General features: G+C 45.8%; 7 non-coding genes across 7 annotated transcripts; all 7 read left to right on the top strand.

Moving 5' to 3' along the window:
- The first annotated feature begins 1,506 nt into the window (after window positions 1-1,506).
- On the top strand, window positions 1,507-1,697 carry LOC130340526 (U2 spliceosomal RNA). The gene has a single exon (XR_008880629.1). It is a non-coding gene; the product is annotated as a U2 spliceosomal RNA (small nuclear RNA).
- A 2,095-nt stretch (window positions 1,698-3,792) lies between these two features.
- On the top strand, window positions 3,793-3,983 carry LOC130340527 (U2 spliceosomal RNA). The gene has a single exon (XR_008880630.1). It is a non-coding gene; the product is annotated as a U2 spliceosomal RNA (small nuclear RNA).
- Window positions 3,984-6,072: 2,089 nt separating this feature from the next.
- Window positions 6,073-6,263, top strand: LOC130340529 (U2 spliceosomal RNA). The gene has a single exon (XR_008880632.1). It is a non-coding gene; the product is annotated as a U2 spliceosomal RNA (small nuclear RNA).
- A 2,101-nt stretch (window positions 6,264-8,364) lies between these two features.
- On the top strand, window positions 8,365-8,555 carry LOC130340541 (U2 spliceosomal RNA). Its single transcript, XR_008880643.1, has one exon. It is a non-coding gene; the product is annotated as a U2 spliceosomal RNA (small nuclear RNA).
- A 2,098-nt stretch (window positions 8,556-10,653) lies between these two features.
- LOC130340530 (U2 spliceosomal RNA) lies at window positions 10,654-10,844 on the top strand. Its single transcript, XR_008880633.1, has one exon. It is a non-coding gene; the product is annotated as a U2 spliceosomal RNA (small nuclear RNA).
- A 2,079-nt stretch (window positions 10,845-12,923) lies between these two features.
- On the top strand, window positions 12,924-13,114 carry LOC130340531 (U2 spliceosomal RNA). The gene has a single exon (XR_008880634.1). It is a non-coding gene; the product is annotated as a U2 spliceosomal RNA (small nuclear RNA).
- A 2,091-nt stretch (window positions 13,115-15,205) lies between these two features.
- On the top strand, window positions 15,206-15,396 carry LOC130340532 (U2 spliceosomal RNA). The gene has a single exon (XR_008880635.1). It is a non-coding gene; the product is annotated as a U2 spliceosomal RNA (small nuclear RNA).
- Window positions 15,397-17,359: the final 1,963 nt, after the last annotated feature.

Below are 17,359 nucleotides of genomic sequence, written 5' to 3' on the forward strand. Positions count from 1 at the left end.
TAATGGATTGGTCATCAGCTGGCTGTCTATGTCCCGCATCAATATAGACCAAAGTACAGAGGGTTAGGCTATGCTATTGTGCACCTACCTGATGCATCAGAAGGTGCGAGGCCCTTGCTAAATTCTGTGCACAGACTTTGAGATCTATACTTTAGACTGTATCTAAACCTGCTCCAACATGGACTGACATTCTGGCCTACTTTCAGCCGATGCGACTTGTCTGTCGCTGAACAGTCGCTTTTTATGTATTCAGCACCTATGTATAATGTTGTAAAAATGCTCTAGAAGCTAAAGTCGCAGAAATGTCACACATATTTGGCCTGCAACTTTCTGTGCGACAAATTCAGACAGGAAAAATCAGTATAAATCCTTAGAAAATTATCCCCCAGTGTCTCCATCTGCTGGCGGTATTGAATAAGCATTGCTGCACTGATGGGGTATGCATTAGACGAAAAAAAAGAAGAAAAAGAAGAATAATACGCCCAGAAAAGAGGCGAAAAGGAGAAAAACGTAAAAAAACGTGAAAAAAAAGTAAGAGGAAGAGAAGGGAAAAAAAGGTGGAAATGGGTTTAAAAGTGATTTCGGCGGAGAAATATATATATATATATATATATATATATATATATATATATACGCGCACACACACACATATATATAAACGTATTCTCCGTTGAGATATTGCAGCCGCTGCTGTGTCCAGGCCCAGGAGCCTTAGCACTGTGCTGTGATGTCACTCAATACCACTGACATCACTAGGTGTAAACAACATCTCTCCTTTGCTGTGTATGTGACTATGGAGCTGTTTGGTGATGTCGTCTATTATGGCCTTCATAGAAGCAACAGGAGATTGTTGCATCCATCTAGAACCCTCAGAACTACAGTGCTATGATGTCACTCACTTCCACAGGCCTTGCAGAGTGTAAACAACAACAACCCAGCTTTGTTGTGTATGTAACCATAGGGATTTGTGATGTCACCTAGAACCTTCACAGCAGCGACAGCTTTATGAGGAGCATCAGCACTGCTCTGCCTGAGCAGAACCATGACCGCCATAGGTTGTCAAATAACCCGGATTTAACCCACACAGGTAAGTCCAATGGGGTGCAGGCATGTCCTCTATGCTTACAGCTTCCCGTGGGTGTTGGTTTGATACCGTTTGGGGACAGCCAAGGAGGCATCTGCAGGCAACAAAGGTAGGTGTGTGCTTGTGTGTGTGTTTCCTATGCAGATCCTAAGCCCAGTGTCACATGCAAGTAGGAGGAGTAAGAAGGGTTCCTGGCAAATCCGGGTTATGGATTGCATTTAAAAAGGCCCCGTGGGAGTGCAATGGGCCCCTGTCTTGCTGCTTAGCAATAATGGTATGGGTTTAGGTTCTGCTGTGTGTACTGGTGGTTGACTGCCCCCCAGCCCAGAGTGTGCATGGAAAATTGTCTGGCAGCCTCCCTGACAGCAAGCAGTGATAGTGCCCATGAAGGGCACCTTGTTGGGCCCGCCCCTTTCACGGTTATCGCTTCTCGGCCTTTTGGCTAAGATCAAGTGTAGTATCTGTTCTTATCAGTTTAATATCTGATACGTCCCCTATCTGGGGACCATATATTAAATGGATTTTTGAGAACGGGGGCCGATTTCGAAGCTTGCTTCCGTCGCCCTATGCATTGACCCGATATGGCAGTATCTTCGGGTACAGTGCACCACCCCCTTACAGGGTTAAAAAGAAAGATTCCTACTTTCATTGCTACCTGCTTGCTGGCTAGCCAGCTAGCCAGCCCTGTGGGCCTTGCTGCTGCTGCAGCCAAAAAACAAAAGGTGGTGCTGCTGCTGCTTCTGCTGCTTCTGCTTCTGCTTGTGTCTGGCCGCTGTTGGAGCGTCCAGGCACAGGACTTCTGCTGCTGCTGACTAAATGGCCTCCTTAATTGGATCATTTGAGTAGCCAGCACACCTGTGCAGGTAGGGCATGACATGATAGGCAGCTGCCTTGATAGCGGGTGGGTGCTGAATGTTCCTAATTGACAAAATAAGATTAATGCTTATGAAGAAATATAAAATCTCATCCCTTCCCCAATATCGCGCCACACCCCTACCCCTTAATTCCCTGGTTGAACTTGATGGACATATGTCTTTTTTCGACCGTACTAACTATGTAACTATGTAACATAACATGGGGGGGGGGGGGGGGTCTCCTGGCTGTTCACACAGGTGTGTCATTGCTGTACATTGACCATGCATTGCTTCTGTGGTATTGCAAAGGCAAAGACAAATGCTTCCAGCCATCCATTGCACTAATGGATTGGTCATCAGCTGGCTGTCTATGTCCCGCATCAATATAGACCAAAGTACAGAGGGTTAGGCTATGCTATTGTGCACACCTACCTGATGCATCAGAAGGTGCGAGGCCCTTGCTAAATTCTGTGCACAGACTTTGAGATCTATACTTTAGACTGTATCTAAACCTGCTCCAACATGGACTGACATTCTGGCCTACTTTCAGCCGATGCGACTTGTCTGTCGCTGAACAGTCGCTTTTTATGTATTCAGCACCTATGTATAATGTTGTAAAAATGCTCTAGAAGCTAAAGTCGCAGAAATGTCACACATATTTGGCCTGCAACTTTCTGTGCGACAAATTCAGACAGGAAAAATCAGTATAAATCCTTAGAAAATTATCCCCCAGTGTCTCCATCTGCTGGCGGTATTGAATAAGCATTGCTGCACTGATGGGGTATGCATTAGACGAAAAAAAAGAAGAAAAAGAAGAATAATACGCCCAGAAAAGAGGCGAAAAGGAGAAAAACGTAAAAAAACGTGAAAAAAAAGTAAGAGGAAGAGAAGGGAAAAAAAGGTGGAAATGGGTTTAAAAGTGATTTCGGCGGAGAAATATATATATATATATATATATATATATATATATATATATATATACGCGCACACACACACATATATATAAACGTATTCTCCGTTGAGATATTGCAGCCGCTGCTGTGTCCAGGCCCAGGAGCCTTAGCACTGTGCTGTGATGTCACTCAATACCACTGACATCACTAGGTGTAAACAACATCTCTCCTTTGCTGTGTATGTGACTATGGAGCTGTTTGGTGATGTCGTCTATTACGGCCTTCATAGAAGCAACAGGAGATTGTTGCATCCATCTAGAACCCTCAGAACTACAGTGCTATGATGTCACTCACTTCCACAGGCCTTGCAGAGTGTAAACAACAACAACCCAGCTTTGTTGTGTATGTAACCATAGGGATTTGTGATGTCACCTAGAACCTTCACAGCAGCGACAGCTTTATGAGGAGCATCAGCACTGCTCTGCCTGAGCAGAACCATCACCGCCATAGGTTGTCAAATAACCCGGATTTAACCCACACAGGTAAGTCCAATGGGGTGCAGGCATGTCCTCTATGCTTACAGCTTCCCGTGGGTGTTGGTTTGATACCGTTTGGGGACAGCCAAGGAGGCATCTGCAGGCAACAAAGGTAGGTGTGTGCTTGTGTGTGTGTTTCCTATGCAGATCCTAAGCCCAGTGTCACATGCAAGTAGGAGGAGTAAGAAGGGTTCCTGGCAAATCCGGGTTATGGATTGCATTTAAAAAGGCCCCGTGGGAGTGCAATGGGCCCCTGTCTTGCTGCTTAGCAATAATGGTATGGGTTTAGGTTCTGCTGTGTGTACTGGTGGTTGACTGCCCCCCAGCCCAGAGTGTGCATGGAAAATTGTCTGGCAGCCTCCCTGACAGCAAGCAGTGATAGTGCCCATGAAGGGCACCTTGTTGGGCCCGCCCCTTTCACGGTTATCGCTTCTCGGCCTTTTGGCTAAGATCAAGTGTAGTATCTGTTCTTATCAGTTTAATATCTGATACGTCCCCTATCTGGGGACCATATATTAAATGGATTTTTGAGAACGGGGGCCGATTTCGAAGCTTGCTTCCGTCGCCCTATGCATTGACCCGATATGGCAGTATCTTCGGGTACAGTGCACCACCCCCTTACAGGGTTAAAAAGAAAGATTCCTACTTTCATTGCTACCTGCTTGCTGGCTAGCCAGCTAGCCAGCCCTGTGGGCCTTGCTGCTGCTGCAGCCAAAAAACAAAAGGTGGTGCTGCTGCTGCTTCTGCTGCTTCTGCTTCTGCTTGTGTCTGGCCGCTGTTGGAGCGTCCAGGCACAGGACTTCTGCTGCTGCTGACTAAATGGCCTCCTTAATTGGATCATTTGAGTAGCCAGCACACCTGTGCAGGTAGGGCATGACATGATAGGCAGCTGCCTTGATAGCGGGTGGGTGCTGAATGTTCCTAATTGACAAAATAAGATTAATGCTTATGAAGAAATATAAAATCTCATCCCTTCCCCAATATCACGCCACACCCCTACCCCTTAATTCCCTGGTTGAACTTGATGGACATATGTCTTTTTTCGACCGTACTAACTATGTAACTATGTAACATAACATGGGGGGGGGGGGGGTCTCCTGGCTGTTCACACAGGTGTGTCATTGCTGTACATTGACCATGCATTGCTTCTGTGGTATTGCAAAGGCAAAGACAAATGCTTCCAGCCATCCATTGCACTAATGGATTGGTCATCAGCTGGCTGTCTATGTCCCGCATCAATATAGACCAAAGTACAGAGGGTTAGGCTATGCTATTGTGCACCTACCTGATGCATCAGAAGGTGCGAGGCCCTTGCTAAATTCTGTGCACAGACTTTGAGATCTATACTTTAGACTGTATCTAAACCTGCTCCAACATGGACTGACATTCTGGCCTACTTTCAGCCGATGCGACTTGTCTGTCGCTGAACAGTCGCTTTTTATGTATTCAGCACCTATGTATAATGTTGTAAAAATGCTCTAGAAGCTAAAGTCGCAGAAATGTCACACATATTTGGCCTGCAACTTTCTGTGCGACAAATTCAGACAGGAAAAATCAGTATAAATCCTTAGAAAATTATCCCCCAGTGTCTCCATCTGCTGGCGGTATTGAATAAGCATTGCTGCACTGATGGGGTATGCATTAGACGAAAAAAAAGAAGAAAAAGAAGAATAATACGCCCAGAAAAGAGGCGAAAAGGAGAAAAACGTAAAAAAACGTGAAAAAAAAGTAAGAGGAAGAGAAGGGAAAAAAAGGTGGAAATGGGTTTAAAAGTGATTTCGGCGGAGAAATATATATATATATATATATATATATATATATATATATATATACGCGCACACACACACATATATATAAACGTATTCTCCGTTGAGATATTGCAGCCGCTGCTGTGTCCAGGCCCAGGAGCCTTAGCACTGTGCTGTGATGTCACTCAATACCACTGACATCACTAGGTGTAAACAACATCTCTCCTTTGCTGTGTATGTGACTATGGAGCTGTTTGGTGATGTCGTCTATTATGGCCTTCATAGAAGCAACAGGAGATTGTTGCATCCATCTAGAACCCTCAGAACTACAGTGCTATGATGTCACTCACTTCCACAGGCCTTGCAGAGTGTAAACAACAACAACCCAGCTTTGTTGTGTATGTAACCATAGGGATTTGTGATGTCACCTAGAACCTTCACAGCAGCGACAGCTTTATGAGGAGCATCAGCACTGCTCTGCCTGAGCAGAACCATGACCGCCATAGGTTGTCAAATAACCCGGATTTAACCCACACAGGTAAGTCCAATGGGGTGCAGGCATGTCCTCTATGCTTACAGCTTCCCGTGGGTGTTGGTTTGATACCGTTTGGGGACAGCCAAGGAGGCATCTGCAGGCAACAAAGGTAGGTGTGTGCTTGTGTGTGTGTTTCCTATGCAGATCCTAAGCCCAGTGTCACATGCAAGTAGGAGGAGTAAGAAGGGTTCCTGGCAAATCCGGGTTATGGATTGCATTTAAAAAGGCCCCGTGGGAGTGCAATGGGCCCCTGTCTTGCTGCTTAGCAATAATGGTATGGGTTTAGGTTCTGCTGTGTGTACTGGTGGTTGACTGCCCCCCAGCCCAGAGTGTGCATGGAAAATTGTCTGGCAGCCTCCCTGACAGCAAGCAGTGATAGTGCCCATGAAGGGCACCTTGTTGGGCCCGCCCCTTTCACGGTTATCGCTTCTCGGCCTTTTGGCTAAGATCAAGTGTAGTATCTGTTCTTATCAGTTTAATATCTGATACGTCCCCTATCTGGGGACCATATATTAAATGGATTTTTGAGAACGGGGGCCGATTTCGAAGCTTGCTTCCGTCGCCCTATGCATTGACCCGATATGGCAGTATCTTCGGGTACAGTGCACCACCCCCTTACAGGGTTAAAAAGAAAGATTCCTACTTTCATTGCTACCTGCTTGCTGGCTAGCCAGCTAGCCAGCCCTGTGGGCCTTGCTGCTGCTGCAGCCAAAAAACAAAAGGTGGTGCTGCTGCTGCTTCTGCTGCTTCTGCTTCTGCTTGTGTCTGGCCGCTGTTGGAGCGTCCAGGCACAGGACTTCTGCTGCTGCTGACTAAATGGCCTCCTTAATTGGATCATTTGAGTAGCCAGCACACCTGTGCAGGTAGGGCATGACATGATAGGCAGCTGCCTTGATAGCGGGTGGGTGCTGAATGTTCCTAATTGACAAAATAAGATTAATGCTTATGAAGAAATATAAAATCTCATCCCTTCCCCAATATCGCGCCACACCCCTACCCCTTAATTCCCTGGTTGAACTTGATGGACATATGTCTTTTTTCGACCGTACTAACTATGTAACTATGTAACATAACATGGGGGGGGGGGGGTTCTCCTGGCTGTTCACACAGGTGTGTCATTGCTGTACATTGACCATGCATTGCTTCTGTGGTATTGCAAAGGCAAAGACAAATGCTTCCAGCCATCCATTGCACTAATGGATTGGTCATCAGCTGGCTGTCTATGTCCCGCATCAATATAGACCAAAGTACAGAGGGTTAGGCTATGCTATTGTGCACCTACCTGATGCATCAGAAGGTGCGAGGCCCTTGCTAAATTCTGTGCACAGACTTTGAGATCTATACTTTAGACTGTATCTAAACCTGCTCCAACATGGACTGACATTCTGGCCTACTTTCAGCCGATGCGACTTGTCTGTCGCTGAACAGTCGCTTTTTATGTATTCAGCACCTATGTATAATGTTGTAAAAATGCTCTAGAAGCTAAAGTCGCAGAAATGTCACACATATTTGGCCTGCAACTTTCTGTGCGACAAATTCAGACAGGAAAAATCAGTATAAATCCTTAGAAAATTATCCCCCAGTGTCTCCATCTGCTGGCGGTATTGAATAAGCATTGCTGCACTGATGGGGTATGCATTAGACGAAAAAAAAGAAGAAAAAGAAGAATAATACGCCCAGAAAAGAGGCGAAAAGGAGAAAAACGTAAAAAAACGTGAAAAAAAAGTAAGAGGAAGAGAAGGGAAAAAAAGGTGGAAATGGGTTTAAAAGTGATTTCGGCGGAGAAATATATATATATATATATATATATATATATATATATATATATATATATATATATACGCGCACACACACACATATATATAAACGTATTCTCCGTTGAGATATTGCAGCCGCTGCTGTGTCCAGGCCCAGGAGCCTTAGCACTGTGCTGTGATGTCACTCAATACCACTGACATCACTAGGTGTAAACAACATCTCTCCTTTGCTGTGTATGTGACTATGGAGCTGTTTGGTGATGTCGTCTATTATGGCCTTCATAGAAGCAACAGGAGATTGTTGCATCCATCTAGAACCCTCAGAACTACAGTGCTATGATGTCACTCACTTCCACAGGCCTTGCAGAGTGTAAACAACAACAACCCAGCTTTGTTGTGTATGTAACCATAGGGATTTGTGATGTCACCTAGAACCTTCACAGCAGCGACAGCTTTATGAGGAGCATCAGCACTGCTCTGCCTGAGCAGAACCATCACCGCCATAGGTTGTCAAATAACCCGGATTTAACCCACACAGGTAAGTCCAATGGGGTGCAGGCATGTCCTCTATGCTTACAGCTTCCCGTGGGTGTTGGTTTGATACCGTTTGGGGACAGCCAAGGAGGCATCTGCAGGCAACAAAGGTAGGTGTGTGCTTGTGTGTGTGTTTCCTATGCAGATCCTAAGCCCAGTGTCACATGCAAGTAGGAGGAGTAAGAAGGGTTCCTGGCAAATCCGGGTTATGGATTGCATTTAAAAAGGCCCCGTGGGAGTGCAATGGGCCCCTGTCTTGCTGCTTAGCAATAATGGTATGGGTTTAGGTTCTGCTGTGTGTACTGGTGGTTGACTGCCCCCCAGCCCAGAGTGTGCATGGAAAATTGTCTGGCAGCCTCCCTGACAGCAAGCAGTGATAGTGCCCATGAAGGGCACCTTGTTGGGCCCGCCCCTTTCACGGTTATCGCTTCTTGGCCTTTTGGCTAAGATCAAGTGTAGTATCTGTTCTTATCAGTTTAATATCTGATACGTCCCCTATCTGGGGACCATATATTAAATGGATTTTTGAGAACGGGGGCCGATTTCGAAGCTTGCTTCCGTCGCCCTATGCATTGACCCGATATGGCAGTATCTTCGGGTACAGTGCACCACCCCCTTACAGGGTTAAAAAGAAAGATTCCTACTTTCATTGCTACCTGCTTGCTGGCTAGCCAGCTAGCCAGCCCTGTGGGCCTTGCTGCTGCTGCAGCCAAAAAACAAAAGGTGGTGCTGCTGCTGCTTCTGCTGCTTCTGCTTCTGCTTGTGTCTGGCCCCTGTTGGAGCGTCCAGGCACAGGACTTCTGCTGCTGCTGACTAAATGGCCTCCTTAATTGGATCATTTGAGTAGCCAGCACACCTGTGCAGGTAGGGCATGACATGATAGGCAGCTGCCTTGATAGCGGGTGGGTGCTGAATGTTCCTAATTGACAAAATAAGATTAATGCTTATGAAGAAATATAAAATCTCATCCCTTCCCCAATATCGCGCCACACCCCTACCCCTTAATTCCCTGGTTGAACTTGATGGACATATGTCTTTTTTCGACCGTACTAACTATGTAACTATGTAACATAACATGGGGGGGGGGGGGGGGGTCTCCTGGCTGTTCACACAGGTGTGTCATTGCTGTACATTGACCATGCATTGCTTCTGTGGTATTGCAAAGGCAAAGACAAATGCTTCCAGCCATCCATTGCACTAATGGATTGGTCATCAGCTGGCTGTCTATGTCCCGCATCAATATAGACCAAAGTACAGAGGGTTAGGCTATGCTATTGTGCACCTACCTGATGCATCAGAAGGTGCGAGGCCCTTACTAAATTCTGTGCACAGACTTTGAGATCTATACTTTAGACTGTATCTAAACCTGCTCCAACATGGACTGACATTCTGGCCTACTTTCAGCCGTTGCGACTTGTCTGTCGCTGAACAGTCGCTTTTTATGTATTCAGCACCTATGTATAATGTTGTAAAAATGCTCTAGAAGCTAAAGTCGCAGAAATGTCACACATATTTGGCCTGCAACTTTCTGTGCGACAAATTCAGACAGGAAAAATCAGTATAAATCCTTAGAAAATTATCCCCCAGTGTCTCCATCTGCTGGCGGTATTGAATAAGCATTGCTGCACTGATGGGGTATGCATTAGACGAAAAAAAAGAAGAAAAAGAAGAATAATACGCCCAGAAAAGAGGCGAAAAGGAGAAAAACGTAAAAAAACGTGAAAAAAAAGTAAGAGGAAGAGAAGGGAAAAAAAGGTGGAAATGGGTTTAAAAGTGATTTCGGCGGAGAAATATATATATATATATATATATATATATATATATATATATATATATATACGCGCACACACACACATATATATAAACGTATTCTCCGTTGAGATATTGCAGCCGCTGCTGTGTCCAGGCCCAGGAGCCTTAGCACTGTGCTGTGATGTCACTCAATACCACTGACATCACTAGGTGTAAATAACATCTCTCCTTTGCTGTGTATGTGACTATGGAGCTGTTTGGTGATGTCGTCTATTATGGCCTTCATAGAAGCAACAGGAGATTGTTGCATCCATCTAGAACCCTCAGAACTACAGTGCTATGATGTCACTCACTTCCACAGGCCTTGCAGAGTGTAAACAACAACAACCCAGCTTTGTTGTGTATGTAACCATAGGGATTTGTGATGTCACCTAGAACCTTCACAGCAGCGACAGCTTTATGAGGAGCATCAGCACTGCTCTGCCTGAGCAGAACCATCACCGCCATAGGTTGTCAAATAACCCGGATTTAACCCACACAGGTAAGTCCAATGGGGTGCAGGCATGTCCTCTATGCTTACAGCTTCCCGTGGGTGTTGGTTTGATACCGTTTGGGGACAGCCAAGGAGGCATCTGCAGGCAACAAAGGTAGGTGTGTGCTTGTGTGTGTGTTTCCTATGCAGATCCTAAGCCCAGTGTCACATGCAAGTAGGAGGAGTAAGAAGGGTTCCTGGCAAATCCGGGTTATGGATTGCATTTAAAAAGGCCCCGTGGGAGTGCAATGGGCCCCTGTCTTGCTGCTTAGCAATAATGGTATGGGTTTAGGTTCTGCTGTGTGTACTGGTGGTTGACTGCCCCCCAGCCCAGAGTGTGCATGGAAAATTGTCTGGCAGCCTCCCTGACAGCAAGCAGTGATAGTGCCCATGAAGGGCACCTTGTTGGGCCCGCCCCTTTCACGGTTATCGCTTCTCGGCCTTTTGGCTAAGATCAAGTGTAGTATCTGTTCTTATCAGTTTAATATCTGATACGTCCCCTATCTGGGGACCATATATTAAATGGATTTTTGAGAACGGGGGCCGATTTCGAAGCTTGCTTCCGTCGCCCTATGCATTGACCCGATATGGCAGTATCTTCGGGTACAGTGCACCACCCCCTTACAGGGTTAAAAAGAAAGATTCCTACTTTCATTGCTACCTGCTTGCTGGCTAGCCAGCTAGCCAGCCCTGTGGGCCTTGCTGCTGCTGCAGCCAAAAAACAAAAGGTGGTGCTGCTGCTGCTTCTGCTGCTTCTGCTTCTGCTTGTGTCTGGCCGCTGTTGGAGCGTCCAGGCACAGGACTTCTGCTGCTGCTGACTAAATGGCCTCCTTAATTGGATCATTTGAGTAGCCAGCACACCTGTGCAGGTAGGGCATGACATGATAGGCAGCTGCCTTGATAGCGGGTGGGTGCTGAATGTTCCTAATTGACAAAATAAGATTAATGCTTATGAAGAAATATAAAATCTCATCCCTTCCCCAATATCGCGCCACACCCCTACCCCTTAATTCCCTGGTTGAACTTGATGGACATATGTCTTTTTTCGACCGTACTAACTATGTAACTATGTAACATAACATGGGGGGGGGGGGTCTCCTGGCTGTTCACACAGGTGTGTCATTGCTGTACATTGACCATGCATTGCTTCTGTGGTATTGCAAAGGCAAAGACAAATGCTTCCAGCCATCCATTGCACTAATGGATTGGTCATCAGCTGGCTGTCTATGTCCCGCATCAATATAGACCAAAGTACAGAGGGTTAGGCTATGCTATTGTGCACCTACCTGATGCATCAGAAGGTGCGAGGCCCTTGCTAAATTCTGTGCACAGACTTTGAGATCTATACTTTAGACTGTATCTAAACCTGCTCCAACATGGACTGACATTCTGGCCTACTTTCAGCCGATGCGACTTGTCTGTCGCTGAACAGTCGCTTTTTATGTATTCAGCACCTATGTATAATGTTGTAAAAATGCTCTAGAAGCTAAAGTCGCAGAAATGTCACACATATTTGGCCTGCAACTTTCTGTGCGACAAATTCAGACAGGAAAAATCAGTATAAATCCTTAGAAAATTATCCCCCAGTGTCTCCATCTGCTGGCGGTATTGAATAAGCATTGCTGCACTGATGGGGTATGCATTAGACGAAAAAAAAGAAGAAAAAGAAGAATAATACGCCCAGTAAAGAGGCGAAAAGGAGAAAAACGTAAAAAAACGTGAAAAAAAAGTAAGAGGAAGAGAAGGGAAAAAAAGGTGGAAATGGGTTTAAAAGTGATTTCGGCGGAGAAATATATATATATATATATATATATATATATATATACGCGCACACACACACATATATATAAACGTATTCTCCGTTGAGATATTGCAGCCGCTGCTGTGTCCAGGCCCAGGAGCCTTAGCACTGTGCTGTGATGTCACTCAATACCACTGACATCACTAGGTGTAAACAACATCTCTCCTTTGCTGTGTATGTGACTATGGAGCTGTTTGGTGATGTCGTCTATTATGGCCTTCATAGAAGCAACAGGAGATTGTTGCATCCATCTAGAACCCTCAGAACTACAGTGCTATGATGTCACTCACTTCCACAGGCCTTGCAGAGTGTAAACAACAACAACCCAGCTTTGTTGTGTATGTAACCATAGGGATTTGTGATGTCACCTAGAACCTTCACAGCAGCGACAGCTTTATGAGGAGCATCAGCACTGCTCTGCCTGAGCAGAACCATCACCGCCATAGGTTGTCAAATAACCCGGATTTAACCCACACAGGTAAGTCCAATGGGGTGCAGGCATGTCCTCTATGCTTACAGCTTCCCGTGGGTGTTGGTTTGATACCGTTTGGGGACAGCCAAGGAGGCATCTGCAGGCAACAAAGGTAGGTGTGTGCTTGTGTGTGTGTTTCCTATGCAGATCCTAAGCCCAGTGTCACATGCAAGTAGGAGGAGTAAGAAGGGTTCCTGGCAAATCCGGGTTATGGATTGCATTTAAAAAGGCCCCGTGGGAGTGCAATGGGCCCCTGTCTTGCTGCTTAGCAATAATGGTATGGGTTTAGGTTCTGCTGTGTGTACTGGTGGTTGACTGCCCCCCAGCCCAGAGTGTGCATGGAAAATTGTCTGGCAGCCTCCCTGACAGCAAGCAGTGATAGTGCCCATGAAGGGCACCTTGTTGGGCCCGCCCCTTTCACGGTTATCGCTTCTCGGCCTTTTGGCTAAGATCAAGTGTAGTATCTGTTCTTATCAGTTTAATATCTGATACGTCCCCTATCTGGGGACCATATATTAAATGGATTTTTGAGAACGGGGGCCGATTTCGAAGCTTGCTTCCGTCGCCCTATGCATTGACCCGATATGGCAGTATCTTCGGGTACAGTGCACCACCCCCTTACAGGGTTAAAAAGAAAGATTCCTACTTTCATTGCTACCTGCTTGCTGGCTAGCCAGCTAGCCAGCCCTGTGGGCCTTGCTGCTGCTGCAGCCAAAAAACAAAAGGTGGTGCTGCTGCTGCTTCTGCTGCTTCTGCTTCTGCTTGTGTCTGGCCGCTGTTGGAGCGTCCAGGCACAGGACTTCTGCTGCTGCTGACTAAATGGCCTCTTTAATTGGATCATTTGAGTAGCCAGCACACCTGTGCAGGTAGGGCATGACATGATAGGCAGCTGCCTTGATAGCGGGTGGGTGCTGAATGTTCCTAATTGACAAAATAAGATTAATGCTTATGAAGAAATATAAAATCTCATCCCTTCCCCAATATCGCGCCACACCCCTACCCCTTAATTCCCTGGTTGAACTTGATGGACATATGTCTTTTTTCGACCGTACTAACTATGTAACTATGTAACATAACATGGGGGGGGGGGGTCTCCTGGCTGTTCACACAGGTGTGTCATTGCTGTACATTGACCATGCATTGCTTCTGTGGTATTGCAAAGGCAAAGACAAATGCTTCCAGCCATCCATTGCACTAATGGATTGGTCATCAGCTGGCTGTCTATGTCCCGCATCAATATAGACCAAAGTACAGAGGGTTAGGCTATGCTATTGTGCACCTACCTGATGCATCAGAAGGTGCGAGGCCCTTGCTAAATTCTGTGCACAGACTTTGAGATCTATACTTTAGACTGTATCTAAACCTGCTCCAACATGGACTGACATTCTGGCCTACTTTCAGCCGATGCGACTTGTCTGTCGCTGAACAGTCGCTTTTTATGTATTCAGCACCTATGTATAATGTTGTAAAAATGCTCTAGAAGCTAAAGTCGCAGAAATGTCACACATATTTGGCCTGCAACTTTCTGTGCGACAAATTCAGACAGGAAAAATCAGTATAAATCCTTAGAAAATTATCCCCCAGTGTCTCCATCTGCTGGCGGTATTGAATAAGCATTGCTGCACTGATGGGGTATGCATTAGACGAAAAAAAAGAAGAAAAAGAAGAATAATACGCCCAGAAAAGAGGCGAAAAGGAGAAAAACGTAAAAAAACGTGAAAAAAAAGTAAGAGGAAGAGAAGGGAAAAAAAGGTGGAAATGGGTTTAAAAGTGATTTCGGCGGAGAAATATATATATATATATATATATATATATTTATATATATATATATATACGCGCACACACACACATATATATAAACGTATTCTCCGTTGAGATATTGCAGCCGCTGCTGTGTCCAGGCCCAGGAGCCTTAGCACTGTGCTGTGATGTCACTCAATACCACTGACATCACTAGGTGTAAACAACATCTCTCCTTTGCTGTGTATGTGACTATGGAGCTGTTTGGTGATGTCGTCTATTATGGCCTTCATAGAAGCAACAGGAGATTGTTGCATCCATCTAGAACCCTCAGAACTACAGTGCTATGATGTCACTCACTTCCACAGGCCTTGCAGAGTGTAAACAACAACAACCCAGCTTTGTTGTGTATGTAACCATAGGGATTTGTGATGTCACCTAGAACCTTCACAGCAGCGACAGCTTTATGAGGAGCATCAGCACTGCTCTGCCTGAGCAGAACCATCACCGCCATAGGTTGTCAAATAACCCGGATTTAACCCACACAGGTAAGTCCAATGGGGTGCAGGCATGTCCTCTATGCTTACAGCTTCCCGTGGGTGTTGGTTTGATACCGTTTGGGGACAGCCAAGGAGGCATCTGCAGGCAACAAAGGTAGGTGTGTGCTTGTGTGTGTGTTTCCTATGCAGATCCTAAGCCCAGTGTCACATGCAAGTAGGAGGAGTAAGAAGGGTTCCTGGCAAATCCGGGTTATGGATTGCATTTAAAAAGGCCCCGTGGGAGTGCAATGGGCCCCTGTCTTGCTGCTTAGCAATAATGGTATGGGTTTAGGTTCTGCTGTGTGTACTGGTGGTTGACTGCCCCCCAGCCCAGAGTGTGCATGGAAAATTGTCTGGCAGCCTCCCTGACAGCAAGCAGTGATAGTGCCCATGAAGGGCACCTTGTTGGGCCCGCCCCTTTCACGGTTATCGCTTCTCGGCCTTTTGGCTAAGATCAAGTGTAGTATCTGTTCTTATCAGTTTAATATCTGATACGTCCCCTATCTGGGGACCATATATTAAATGGATTTTTGAGAACGGGGGCCGATTTCGAAGCTTGCTTCCGTCGCCCTATGCATTGACCCGATATGGCAGTATCTTCGGGTACAGTGCACCACCCCCTTACAGGGTTAAAAAGAAAGATTCCTACTTTCATTGCTACCTGCTTGCTGGCTAGCCAGCTAGCCAGCCCTGTGGGCCTTGCTGCTGCTGCAGCCAAAAAACAAAAGGTGGTGCTGCTGCTGCTTCTGCTGCTTCTGCTTCTGCTTGTGTCTGGCCGCTGTTGGAGCGTCCAGGCACAGGACTTCTGCTGCTGCTGACTAAATGGCCTCCTTAATTGGATCATTTGAGTAGCCAGCACACCTGTGCAGGTAGGGCATGACATGATAGGCAGCTGCCTTGATAGCGGGTGGGTGCTGAATGTTCCTAATTGACAAAATAAGATTAATGCTTATGAAGAAATATAAAATCTCATCCCTTCCCCAATATCGCGCCACACCCCTACCCCTTAATTCCCTGGTTGAACTTGATGGACAGATGTCTTTTTTCGACCGTACTAACTATGTAACTATGTAACATAACATGGGGGGGGGGGGGGGTCTCCTGGCTGTTCACACAGGTGTGTCATTGCTGTACATTGACCATGCATTGCTTCTGTGGTATTGCAAAGGCAAAGACAAATGCTTCCAGCCATCCATTGCACTAATGGATTGGTCATCAGCTGGCTGTCTATGTCCCGCATCAATATAGACCAAAGTACAGAGGGTTAGGCTATGCTATTGTGCACCTACCTGATGCACCAGAAGGTGCGAGGCCCTTGCTAAATTCTGTGCACAGACTTTGAGATCTATACTTTAGACTGTATCTAAACCTGCTCCAACATGGACTGACATTCTGGCCTACTTTCAGCCGATGCGACTTGTCTGTCGCTGAACAGTCGCTTTTTATGTATTCAGCACCTATGTATAATGTTGTAAAAATGCTCTAGAAGCTAAAGTCGCAGAAATGTCACACATATTTGGCCTGCAACTTTCTGTGCGACAAATTCAGACAGGAAAAATCAGTATAAATCCTTAGAAAATTATCCCCCAGTGTCTCCATCTGCTGGCGGTATTGAATAAGCATTGCTGCACTGATGGGGTATGCATTAGACGAAAAAAAAGAAGAAAAAGAAGAATAATACGCCCAGAAAAGAGGCGAAAAGGAGAAAAACGTAAAAAAACGTGAAAAAAAAGTAAGAGGAAGAGAAGGGAAAAAAAGGTGGAAATGGGTTTAAAAGTGATTTCGGCGGAGAAATATATATATATATATATATATATATATATATATATATATATACGCGCACACACACACATATATATAAACGTATTCTCCGTTGAGATATTGCAGCCGCTGCTGTGTCCAGGCCCAGGAGCCTTAGCACTGTGCTGTGATGTCACTCAATACCACTGACATCACTAGGTGTAAACAACATCTCTCCTTTGCTGTGTATGTGACTATGGAGCTGTTTGGTGATGTCGTCTATTATGGCCTTCATAGAAGCAACAGGAGATTGTTGCATCCATCTAGAACCCTCAGAACTACAGTGCTATGATGTCACTCACTTCCACAGGCCTTGCAGAGTGTAAACAACAACAACCCAGCTTTGTTGTGTATGTAACCATAGGGATTTGTGATGTCACCTAGAACCTTCACAGCAGCGACAGCTTTATGAGGAGCATCAGCACTGCTCTGCCTGAGCAGAACCATCACCGCCATAGGTTGTCAAATAACCCGGATTTAACCCACACAGGTAAGTCCAATGGGGTGCAGGCATGTCCTCTATGCTTACAGCTTCCCGTGGGTGTTGGTTTGATACCGTTTGGGGACAGCCAAGGAGGCATCTGCAGGCAACAAAGGTAGGTGTGTGCTTGTGTGTGTGTTTCCTATGCAGATCCTAAGCCCAGTGTCACATGCAAGTAGGAGGAGTAAGAAGGGTTCCTGGCAAATCCGGGTTATGGATTGCATTTAAAAAGGCCCCGTGGGAGTGCAATGGGCCCCTGTCTTGCTGCTTAGCAATAATGGTATGGGTTTAGGTTCTGCTG

This window comes from Hyla sarda, unplaced genomic scaffold (assembly GCF_029499605.1).
Source record: "Hyla sarda isolate aHylSar1 unplaced genomic scaffold, aHylSar1.hap1 scaffold_597, whole genome shotgun sequence".
NCBI classification, from domain to species: Eukaryota; Metazoa; Chordata; class Amphibia; order Anura; family Hylidae; genus Hyla; species Hyla sarda.